The sequence below is a fragment of the Diabrotica virgifera genome, chromosome 10, assembly GCF_917563875.1.
Source record: "Diabrotica virgifera virgifera chromosome 10, PGI_DIABVI_V3a".
Lineage (NCBI taxonomy): Eukaryota > Metazoa > Arthropoda > Insecta > Coleoptera > Chrysomelidae > Diabrotica > Diabrotica virgifera.
Window position 1 is genome coordinate 141,157,017 of NC_065452.1, and position 13,876 is coordinate 141,170,892.

A 13,876-nucleotide genomic window follows, 5' to 3' on the forward strand; every position below is an offset into this window, starting at 1 on the left:
TAGCCTTACAGGTTACAGGACAACCGTTAGTCGGAGGGTTCACTAGCTCTTAAGACAGTTTTACATTATGCTATTTTCATGCTAGGCAAGAGCCATGCAAGACAGATCACGCTACTGCGCATGCCCACGCGCTATTTCCATGCAATTCCTGTGCTAGACGAAAAATTAAAACATGTTCTATTTTTCATGCTATTTTGATGCAAGTCCTGTCAAAATTCATGTTGCCAATGTAACAAAATTTATAGTTTAGAAAAAAACTTAACCTTATTGTGTAAGTTTAAATGGTATTTATTGGATGTAATAATTTGTGGTTTATATTTGAATATATTTAATTATGGACTGAAGTTTTTAAGTGAAATATCTAAAGTTAATACATTTGATATATTTCTTCTATTGGCAACAATGAAAGTGGTATCTAAAATTGCACAGAAATAGCTCCGATGTAAAAAGGTCAGGGTAGGCAAGAGATATGCCATGCAAGACGGACTTGCATAGCATGAGACTTGCATAGCCTTGATGTAAAGCTGCTTTTAGACTATAAGTAATAAGTAGGTAATCTAAAGACCCACACTCCTCATACAAAACGCAGTTTTTCGTAATTTATATTATTGGTCATTGAAGTATTTTCGTGTAAATAAAACTAAAAGCGTCTAAAAGGTAGTTTATAAACACTTTGCATAGTAACTTTTGAAATTTGACTGACTCCATTAAACATTACATATTCAGAAAATCAAAAGGATTATTATCCTTTCCTTTATTCAAGGATTTCCATTTCTGCAATTTCAGTTAACATCACATGCGCATTACAGGGTTTTTACATATTAAGCTTAATTTACACTGGACGACCCATCTAAACTTGTTTTTCAGCAGTGTATTTTTTTAAATTTCAGTTATTAGTTTATCCTAATAACCTTCCACCATTATATGGTAGAAAGGCTTTTGTTTATATAGGGTGTGTCAAAAGTAGCAGGACGGTCGAATATTTCGCGAAATGAACATCGGATTGAAAAACTGAACGTGTTAAATATTTTTCATCTATCGAATGGGAATGGGACCAAACACGATTCCCCACTCCATCCCCAGGAGGTGGGGTGTGGAGCAGATTTAAAATCTTAATAGGAATCCCTATTTGTTATTGCAGATTTGGATTTCTTATGCAAAAATAAATAACTTTTATTCGAGGCATTTTTCTAATTTTTAATAGAGTGCGCTATAATCGAAAAAAAAAACGATTTATCCTTATACCCTAGGAAAATTATGGAAAATTATCTTATATCTCGAGAAATACACTTTCAAGGTAAAAATTGAAAAACACGTGTTCAATATTTTTCAAAAATCTGTCAAATGATACGAAACATGACCCCCCACCCTACCCCTGGAGTGGGGTGGGGGGTAACTTTGAAATCTTTAATAGGAACCCCTATTTATTATTGCAGATTCTGATTCTAAAAAACAATTTTAAAAAACTGCATTCAGTATCATAAAAATAAGTTTGCAGTCTTCGGATCTGTATATATTATGTTTTTCTGTGATTACAGAGCCATCTATAGCGAATCCGAAAAAAAAATCAGATAAAACTACACTAGGTTCGCTTTCAAGATGCAGTAGAAATAAACAAACCAAGACAGGTTAAATGCCACTAGAAGAACAACCGAATCATAATTTACAATGTATATACATTGTAAATCCCAAATCATGATTTACAAAGTTTATACATTGTAAATTATGATTCAAGAGTGCTCCTACCCAAGCAACGAAACGACGTTTTTATAACGTAGATAACACGTCATAAAAATGACCAATTGACGTGATTTTATGACGTAGTACTGACGTTGAAAATCACGTGTATTTATCTCATCGATTTGACGTCATAATGGTGACGATTTTAAAACGTAATCGTATCTACGTTTTTTTCACGTCGAGATCGTGACGATTCAACGTCAAAAAGATGACGACCTTTATACGTCGATAAAATCACGTCTTTAATACTTTCAAAAAGTGACCTCTTTCAGATGTTTCAAAATAGTATAAAAAATAGGTAACAAGAAACCTATAGGCCTACTTCCCATGTGTCGAAGATATACTACCACTTGTTTAAGATAGCTTGTGCGCTAGAAGCAACATTGATTCTGCATGATTGTACCAGCCCTCACATTATAGAACTTTCACTAGTTATATATACCTACTTACTGTGTCAAAACTGAAACAACATATATCGTGGCTTTAATACTATAACTTGATAACTCGAAATTAGTAGTTTTGAGATAAACGAGTTTAAAGATTTTAAGGATATTTGTGCTGCTACCATGATGTTGGTAAATACGGAATTCACTCTGCGGCTCTAAAATACTATTCCTTAACTTTTTGGCAACTGATCTATTTAGAAATATGGTGTAAATTTGTTTTCCAATATGGAAAAAAACATGAAAAATTAAAGTTATCAACTTTTAGCACTACCATAATGTTAACATTTGGTAATGTCGCATGTTGTGCTAAGTCGCATATAAGTGAACCTTTTAACACAACTAATATTTTAAACATTATTTTGTTGAAAATTAGCCCTCTGCCATGGAGGTTGCCAGATCTGCTAACAATTCTCGAATTTTTGCATTAAAATGAACCGAATAAACAAATAGCAATTATGTGGTAAGTTCAATGGTTTCAGAGAAACCCGTGCTAAAACTAGATAACTCGAGTTATCTAGTTATAGCATTCAGTGTATGTCGTATTCACGATTATTTCGATTAAATAATAGCTTGAGAACTTATCTTGTCAAGTTTTAGCACTGAATATTAGTGGCATTTCAGTTTTATCAACTTTCGTCAATCATAAATAAATACCTAACCCGTTTGAAGTGAGCTATCAAGTTTTTACACAATATGGAGGCAAATAAAATAGATCGTGTGAACTAGTTATCTCAAAAACGTCAATTTTGGAGTTATCAAGTTATAGTACTAAGGCGACGATATATGAAACTAATAAATAATTTATTAACAAATTATCCAGCATACTTAATATCTTAATTTAACGCTGTCTTAATATCTTCATTTAACGCTTAATTAAAAACAAATAAACATAACCTCAAATAGTTGTCAAGAAGAATTACTGCATTAAACTAACTCACTGAGCAAAAACGCATAAACATCTCTTAATTAACACGTTTCTTCAACTAAATATCTAAATGAAAAGTCTTATTTTATCACACAAGACACAAACCGCATAAACAATAAATGAGAAATTTCTTATGAGTTATGAACATTTAGCGAAATTGTTGGAACATAACTAAACGAAATTGTTTTGAGTCAATACAAACAAGCAAGCTCCTCCCAATTTTGTGACGTCAGACTTACGCTGTCTGAAATTCAAACGTTTTTTAAACGTAATTTTAACGTCATTAACCTTACATATTTAAAATCACCTACAAAAGACGTCTATATGACGTAATGTTCAAACACGTGTTATATTCAACCAAAAACTGACGTTTCCTCAACGTTGTATGACGTCACTTGGTTGCCTGGGTAGTAGCATTTAACGTGTCTTGGTTTGTTTATTTCTACTGCATCTTGAAAGCGAACCTAGTGTAGTTTACTTCTTTACGTAGAATCCTAATCTCCAATGAAAAATTTTAGTTTTTCATTTAAGATTTTACAGTTGTCCCCCGCTCCACCCCAAGCGGTGGGAGTGCGGGTGCGTGTTTGATGCCATTCGATCTTCTTCTTACGGTGCCTTATCCTTAAGGCCGATGCCGCAGTGCAGGAAGTTTGGTAGGATGGTGGATGGTAGATACCCGCCTGGCGACCATCCAGCTACTTATACCACGAATAATACAACGGCGGTAGCCGCAGTGGCCTCCCACTACCATCTAACCATTCGGTGGTCCGCCAGGCGTCTATCCACCCATATCAGTCGTGTTTGATAATAAGGTAATAAGGGCTGTTTATAAAAGAAGGGCAATAATTTTTTGCATAATCACATTTGTAATACACCCCAGAATAAGGTTCAAGAAGTCGCCCACGAGAAAAGAGGTCCAAATTTTTTTTAACAATTTTTTTTAATCAAATTGCAAAAATTATTATTTTTGGTCCGGACAAATCTTTTTTAACTTTTTTAGACTATTCTGGACAAAAAAGGTCTCTTGTAATTTTTCTCTAAAACTGATGGTTTTCGAGTTATAAGCAATTCAAAATTTGAAAAACGCGAAAATGGCCATTTTTAAGACTTAATAACTCGGTTAAAAATTATTATTATGAAAGTCAGAAAGTGACTAAATCAAAGTTTAAAGCCCCCCCTACATGATCCTGAAGAAATATGTGTCATTAATGTATTACCAAGATGTTATTTTTAAGTATTAACGATAAGTCGTAAGATCGTATTGACGCGGCTAAGTGCGAGTAAGATTGGACTGCCGGAATGGCATCTCTCTCTCGCACTCACCATATTATTACTTAAAAATAACAGCTTAGTAATAAAATAATGACGAACATTTCTTTTTCATTATATGTCATTATAATTGCAGAAGATAGTAACATTTTTTCCGCAACTTTAGAGAGAGGCATGATGTCTCCTCAGCAGTCAGTTGGATACTGACTTCATTTCACTCTTTTCACTGCGTCCAGGATGCAGCGACCCTCCACCATCCACCTTTAAAATCCACCATCCAAGCCACCATCTAGCATCCTGCAGTGCGGCATCGGCTTAAGGACGTTAGCCGTTACGTTTGCCCATTTAATCTTATTTGCAGCCGCCCTGAATAGTTCTATGGAGGTCATATTCGCCCATTGTTGTAGGTTTTTAAGCCAAGAGTTGCGTCTTCTTCCTGGTCCACTTCTGTATTGACTTTGCCTTCGATTATAAGTTGGAGCAGTTCACACTTTTGATTTCTTACGATATGACCAAAATATTGTGTTTTCCGTTCTTTCATTGTAAGCATAAGCTCTCTTTCCTTATTCATTTGTCGTATGGCTTATGTAGGATATTCTGAGTATTTTACGGTAACACCAGAGTTCGAATGCTTGAATCTTTTTTGTTTTACTTCTGTCATTGTCCAGGCTTCAACACCATAGAGCAAGGTATTCAGCTGGCAGTTGCATAGAACTTTTGCATTTTGTAAAACACTGTATGTGCCTTTTCCAGAGGTGTTCTTATCTCTAGTGAGTAGTCCCAAGTTTCATCAAGATTACTTCCAAGGTACGTTATTCTTGTTACTCTTTCCAGATCTGGTCCGTCGACATTGACCTTCACTCTTCTGTTTTGGTGCTTGCTGATGACCATCGTTCTTATCTTCTTTGTATTCAATTTCATTCCAAATTCTCTACATGCTGTCGTTACTCGGTCCATTAGGCGTTGCAGTGCTTCAGCATTATCTGACAGAATCAGGGCCGCCGAGAGGGATGACCGGGCCCGGTAAAAAGTGAAGGGCGGGCCCCTGGAAAAAAATGAAGAGCGAAAAAATTGTTTAATTTGTTTAAAAAATAATAAGAAACCTTTTAAATATAAATTTGATTACATTTTGATTATATCTATTGTTTATAATAGTGAAAATATTTATATTAAAGGTGCTTTTCGAGTTTTCTGATTGGCAAAAATAAAATGTCTCTAATTTTTGAAAAATCTGATGTTTTTGCCAAACCATTCTCAATTCACAAAGTTGATAGGCAGCTAACTAATCTTGTTTCATTGTAGCTATCATTACCTCATAGAATTTTTTATGCGAAAAAAAAACTAAATTTGACAAATAAACAAATCAATTTGACCTGTATCAGGTCTTGTTAATATAGGAAGTCCAACCCCCATTTCAATACAAAATCTCCTACATAATATTAATGACCAAACCTTAAGAAAGATCAATCAATTTTTAACAATATTTCAAATTAAAATATAAAATAAAAATAGTTATTTGAAAATCATATCACAATGAATTTAAAGAAGGGAATATGGAAAAATCCAGACCCTTTGAAAAGAGGATTCCCTTCCAGTTAGTCTAAATACGAGGGCTGGCCAAGTACCTAAGAGGTGGAGGCCATGAAACTACAAGAAGAAGAAGAAGAAAACTGAAGGATCTTTCTGGTTCTGTGACTGTCACCGGTAATGTGCAAAATATTCTTAACGCAATAACGAGTCATTTAATTTTATTAAGCAAATATATTGGAGAAAGTTGAGATTCACCAATATTACTTATCCTTGTACATCGCTCTCAAATGAAAAATTTCATCTATCAATTCTTCACTGATGTCTTCTTTATAAAACTTGCGCAATACATACCTATATCAATTTTTCTCTTAATATTGTCGTCATCTTCATCTCGGAATATCCATAAAATGTTAAATAGCGAATGAATTTTATTCTCCGCATTAAATCTTCTGGTTAAATTGCTTATTATATGGCAATATTAAATATTTTCCAGCGAAATAAATATTGCGCCGGGCTCAAAATTATCAGTAGCATCACTACTAGGCCCAGGCAAATCATCAAAAAACTCACAAGCTTTTTGAGCCGTTTTTCTTTATTTGATGTAGAATAGAATAGAAATATGCTTTATAGTCGCTGAAAATTATATAAATTTATGGACAAAGCTTAACATAAAGTCAGAGTCATGTAAATTCTGGATTTATTCCATAATTGCTGGTAACTAATTTAGATTCTTCAACATAGATTCTTACCTCTGGGAATAATTAAAACGATAGAAAACATCTACCAGAACAACACAATAAAAGTAAAAGTGGAAGATGAACTAACTGACCCAATTGAAGCCGGCAATGGGATAAGACAGGGGGATTCCTTGAGTCCTTTATTGTTTAACCTGATCATGGACGAAATAATAAAAAAGTAAGAACTAAAAAAGGATACCAACTGGGAGAAAAACAACTTAAAATAATCTGCTATGCGGACGATTCAATACTAATCTCTCAAAGTGAAGATGATTTACAACGTATGCTGCACCAATTCAACATAATCGCCAGAAAATTTAACATGTTAATTTCCTCAAAAAAGACAAAATGCATGGTTATAACAGCAGATCCAATAAGATGTAAATTGGAGCTGGAAGGTCAGATAATAGAACAAGTGATGGAGTTTAAATACCTAGGCATCACACTACCTAGCTACTGAAGGCTCGAAACAGAAGTGAAAGATCAAGTGAATAGAGCACACAGAGCCGCAGGTTGCCTGAATGACAGAATATGGAGAAATAAAAATATCGGAAAAGAAAGGAAATGCAGAATTTACAAAAAGTCATCAGACCAATAATGACATACGCGGCAGAAACACGACCCGACACAGGGAGGACAAAAATATTGCTCGAAACAGCGGAGATGAAAAGCCTTCGAAAAATCGATGGTAAGACTCTCTGGGACAGAGCTAGAAGTACAGATATACGACGGAGATGCAAGGTGGATAACATTAATAACTGGGTAAGAAACAGAAGAATAGAATGGAATGACCACATAAGCCGAATGACAACAAATAGGGTAGTCAGGACAGCGAGAGACGGTTCCCCAATAGGAAGACGATCAGTGGGAAGACCACGAAAACGATGGAACGACAACTTACTAGAGGCACATTGAAAAAACAGACAGAGTCATGTCTATACAAAAAGAAGAAGAAGAAAAAGAAGAACATATATTCTTCTGATTTTTTGTATATCTTCTAGAGGCCCTGATATATTTTTAATCTCCATATCCATACCATAGTTTTATCTGACTGCACTTTAGTATTTGACTCCTGTGATTTATTGCGGTGAAAATTATAAACAAAATCGACTAAAGGTCATAATATTAAATATAGTCGAGCATTAATTAAACGCATTATGGGCATAAAGTGAAGAGCAAAAAAACGGGAAAAATTACGTCTTTGATCTGGTCGACGCCGGGCCCCTTACATCGCCGGGCCCCGGTAAAATGTACCGGCTGTACCGCCCTCTCGGCGGCCCTGGACAGAATGACCGTATCATCAGCGCATCGCAGGTTATTTATACATTGTCCGTTTATAATTAATAATTATACTATCCGAGGTGCCTTCCAAAGCTTTCTTAAATATCTATTATTGCCATTCTATAGATTTTTGAAAAATATTAGACACGTATATTAATAAATATATATCTATAGAACTCTATTCAAATTTAAAAATGATCTAACGTACTATCAAAGAAAATTAATGACAACTCATTACAGTAAGACCAGTATTACCATTTTTATGGAGTACCGAAAATTCATAAAGCGAATATTCCACTTAGACCCATTTGTAGTACCATCAATTCTCCTTGGAGTGAACTAATAAAATTTTTATTAAATATTATAAAACCATTTGCAAATAATAATGACACATTTATAAATAAAAAAATATGAAAAAAAATTTTTAAGAAACGCTTTTCTTTAGTTACGAGTGACTAAAATTAAAAATATTATAAAAAAATCAACTAAAAAGCAAAAAATAAAAAAAAATTGAAAAAATCTAACACATTCGTCAAAAAAAAGTCTTCATCGAATAAACGGTTTTTTCATATTTTTTTATTTTTTACTTTTTAGTCTAACACTTTTCAAACATTAAAATATATCGTCATGTTTTTCTTAAAATATGTATAAAACATATTATGACCTACTAACATGAAAAGTAGTCGGAATCGGCAAAAAATTTGAAACTTTATTGTTTATTTATGAAGCATAACGTAAACAATTAACGTAAAAAGTGAAATTATGTATTGTTCATACCATTAGCTATACAATCCGTAAAATTTTCAAGTTTTTACATTGTAAAAAACAAGAGAATTTAAGCATTTTCCATTAAAATCGTATTTTTTTATTTAAACAATTAATAAACATAAAAAAAATTTTACTGATTATTAGTGTATTGTTTCCGTGAATTCATATGTCTGCAAATTTTCATTCATTTGCATTGGAGAAAAGGCACTCAAATTAACGTCTAAAGATTTGACGCAAACTATTGAACTAAATAAAAGCGTTTAAAAATACACAACATTTTTTAAACAAATTACCAATATTGAATTTAATCCAAATAATATTTTAGTAAGTTTTGACATAAACAGTTTATTTACAAATGTGCCATTAGATAAAACTTTAAACATAATCAAAACGAAATTAGAGAATGATAATACATTGACAACTAGGACAAGACTAAATGTATCAGCTATAATGGAGTTATTGACATTATGTACTAATAATACCTATTTTCAACTAAATAATGAATTCTATAAACAAAATTTTGGTCTAGCAATGGGCACTTCTTTATCTCCATTATTGGCTAATATATTTATGAAGGATTTCGAAACTAATATCATTTCTAAACAAAATTTAAAACCCACAGTATGGTGGAGATATGTAGATGATGTGTTTTCAATATGGCCTCATAGATCAGAATTGTTGGATACATTCCTAAATATTATAAACGATCAAGAAGAGACAATAAAATTTACAATGGAAAAGGAATATAATAACACTCTGCCTTTCCTTGTTGTTTTAATCTCAAAGAAGGATACTGGATATGAAACTCAAGTGTATAGGAAACCAACACACACCAGTGGCGGCCCGTGAGGTAGTGCCATAGAGCCATGGCTCTACCTTGCTAACTATGCAGAAACATATTTTTTATCTTAAAAACATTTTAATGGCTGTTTATTTTTTTTGTGAATATTTCTCTTTATTTTTATAAATTATATCAAATCTGGCAACTGTGTAGCGCAATGCAAATCTACCGACTCTGGCCACCCACAGCTGACCGGGGCCCTGATTCTAATTCATTTCGACAGTCGCAATTTCATTTCGACACCGCCATGACAGCCGGAGATTCTTGGGGATATTAACCTTATCATGTTGAGACTGCTCAGAATTTGGGTTGGCGCTTCGGTTTCTTGGATTTTGTTGATAGTCTGGGAAAATTATCGAAAAAATACCATTTTTGGGAAAAATTATTTACCAGCTATTTTATTGCTAAAATCGAATCTTAAGATTGCATATATTAGTAATATGGGGTATGACAAGTCCGCAGAAAGTGTGTTATTTTATTTATAAACAAATTAGCACTCCTAAATCTTCTTTTTTTTTCAATTAGTGGTCTGTAACTCCTATAATTTTTCCTTTGAACCAAAAACACTCAAATAAAAATTCACCGTAATTTAGTTCTGCACAGTTATTTTTTTTCCGATTTCCTTCAACAAAAATTTTACTCAGAAAATCCGAGTTTTCCCAAAAAATCTGCCATTTTCAATTAAAATTTTAGGGAAGTACCTAATTATTTATCAATAATTAAATAATTGAAGACATGGAAGATTTATTATAGTAGATTATACAGAGGGGCTAAATTATGGAATAAATTCATTTCTTTAAAACGGACGATTTTGGAGCAAAATCCCGAAAGAGGTCGATTTTTATTTTTAAATTACAATTTTTTGGCATATATTTCATACTAGTGACGTCATCCATCTGAGCGTGATGACGTAATCGATAATTTTGTTAATGGGAATAGGGGTCGTGTGGTAGGTCATTTGAAAGGGCGTTTAATTCTCTATTCAGTAATATAAACATTAATATCATTAGGTATTTATACAGGGTTGCCAAAAAAATTTTGAATTAAATTAATTGGCGCAAAAAGAAGAATGTATGTAATTTATTTAACTCAAAATACATTGTACTGCTGTCAGAAAATAGAAAAAAAGGTTTATTTCACAAATAAACATTTCTTTTCGCTTAAATTAAATCACAAACAGCCTCCCTCCTACCTATTGGCAGTTTGAACTTTTAATTTAAGCTAAAAGCAATGTTTATTTGCAAAATAAACATTTTTTTCTATTTTCTGACAGCAATAGAATGTATTTTGAGTTAAATAAATTACATGCATTCTTCTTCTTGCGTCAATTAATTTAATTCAAAATTTTTTTTGGCCTCCCTGTATAAATAATGATATTAATGTTTATAATAAATACTGAATAGAGCATTGAACGCCTTTGTAAATGAGCTACAACACGAACCCATATTCCTATTTAAAAAAATAATTACGTCATCACGCTCGGATGGATGACGTCACTAGTTTGAAATATATGCCAAGAAATTTAATTTAAAAATAAAAATCGACCTGTTTCGGGATTTTTCTCTAAAATCGTCCATTTTAGAGAAAATGAATTTATTCCATAATTTAGCCCCTCTCTGTATATCAGGAGACCGGCGACAATCTAACCAATAGTTTAGCAATAATTAAAATGTTAATTAAAAAATTTCGGTCGAAATAATAACCAGAAAGATTATGATACACCAGAATAACTATGATTTTCATATAAAAAAGCACTATACCTATTCAACGTACCTTACAGGATTGAAATTGGACCATTTGAGCGGTCTCAGGAATGTTATAAAGAAACAATTTTTTGGCTTATAAACAAATAGAACCCCTCAGAAAATATTAGATTAAATTAAGTTAACGCTGTTGAAAAGAGCACGGCTTCTGTGTCCTTTTCGAAGAAAAACAAATTGAATTGCGAGGAGTGATTCCAGGTATAACCGGTCAAATTTGACCGGCATTTGCGACAGAGTTATAAACAACAGGATTTTAATCTTTGAACCATTAGATACCTTTTAATTCCGGTCCTCTTTGTACATACAAATTTTCATATCTTCAAGACACTCATAACAAAAAAGATTTATGTCACTGTCACCAAATTATTTAATTATTGATAAATAATTACTTCCCTCAAATTTTAGTTGAAAATTAAAGATTTTGTTTGGAAAACCCGAATTTTCCGAAGAAAATTTCCGTCGAAGGAAATTGGAATAAATTATCAATGTGCAGAATTAAATTACTGTCAATTTTTATGTGAGTGTTTTGGTTTAAAGTTAAAATTTTCGGAGTTATAGAGCAATAATAAAAAAAAGATTTCGGAGTGCTAATTTGTTTATAAACAAAATAGCACACTTTCTGTGGACTTTGCACAGCTATATTACTAATATAGGAAATCTTAAGATTTGATTTCAGCATGTCCAGCAATAAAATAGCTGGTAATTAATTTTCCTTGTTTTTTACTAATTTTCCCAGATTATTACCTCACATCTTTCATTGAGTTGATGATTCATGTTGTGGACATTCTCAATTATTATATTTCTAATTTAATACTATTCTATCTAATTCCTCAAAACAAGCAAATTTCAATTAAACCCAGCTATATTATAATACCTTTTGATTTAGTTTTCCTTGCAAGAAATAAACAAAACACATCTAAACTAAACCTAACCTCGCTTTTGGCCATTTATTCATCTCCGTGTCAAATAATTTCGACAGTCGCCATATTGAAAGCGACTTGTTTTTGGTCGAAATTTGATTTAGAATCAGGGCCCGGATAAAGGATGAAAATCATAAAAATCCCAGTGCCGAACGGCATAGTGGCTCGTGAGAAAAGAGAAAGATTGTATGAGCATCCTGTGTAAGTGACAGAGAGAGAGAGAGAGCGGTATTGCACTTTTAACATACGTTTAAATTGGAGTCTCCGTGCCAGGCTCGAAATCTCGAAAAGGAAGTTAGTGGATCTTAAGATACAATGTTTTAGATCTACATATTTCTAGGTTCTTTACGCGTTCGCTTGACGCTATTGTGTTTATTGTCTACTACTGTATTGTATATTTGTGTTTATACTCTACTATATTTTTTAATTTGTAATTATTAGTTAGTGCGTTGTGATCGTGGGTGTCGTAGGTATAAAAATAATATTTTGATTATTTTCTACGTTTAATTTATTTATTGACAATGAATCAAATTAGTATATTAAAAAACTCTTTTGGTGGTTTTTCGTTCAAAAAAAAACTACAAATTAAAGAACTCGGTCGGCCTTTACCCGATTTAAAAATTGAAAAACAAAGTGGAAATGGACAAAAACTTCGCTGTCGTAAGTTTAATAAAATTATTTATGATAAAAATAGCTGGTTGTGTGGTTGCGAACAAACTAATAAACTCTTCTGTTTTGTATGCGTTTTGTTTGGAGGTGACGAGACTTGGTCAAACAAAGGCACCGATGATCTTGTACATATATGGGAGAAATTGAAATCCCATGAAAAATCTAAAGTGCACATGAATAACGTTTTTAGCTTTTCAATGCTTGGTAAGTTAAATATAAAAACCCAATTAAATTCAGCTTATCGTGATACTCTATTTATATTTTAAATCCTTTTTGACCATATCGTAAAACCGCCACAAAAAATTTAGGCAGCTGCCCGGATTCTGGCACTACCTTCCTAAAGTTATACGAGCCGCCACTGACACACACCAACAGATATCTCAATTACAAATCAAATCACAACATCAACGTTAAAAAGGGAATCATTAAATCCTTATATGATAGAGCCAAAATTACTTGTTCTAACGAAAATTCATTTTTAGAAGAAAAACATTTGTTAACATCTGTTTTATTAAAAAATGATTATCCTTTATCGTTTATAAATAAGGAATTGTCAAGATTGGATCGAATGGAACAGAACAACGTAGAACGGGATCCTATAACATCCACAAGGAATAATACGAGGAAAATATCAATACCATAATATAAAAGGACTATCCGAGAAACTTAAGACAATAGGAAATAAATTCAACATTTCAACAACATTCAAAACAACAAACACATTGAGATCTATTCTATCTAAAACTAAACCTAACAATGAACAAGAAAGAACAAAGAATTGTATTTATAAAATACCTTGTGAATGCGAACAATTTTATTTAGGTGAAACATCAAGACCATTAGACGTTAGAATAAGTGAATATCAATCCTATATTAAAAATAGAGAATTTGATAGATCTCAGATATATCAACATGCATGGGATAATGAACATAGAGTTCAGTGGAGAGATTCAAGTATATTCCTAAAAGAAACAGATAGTAAAAAGA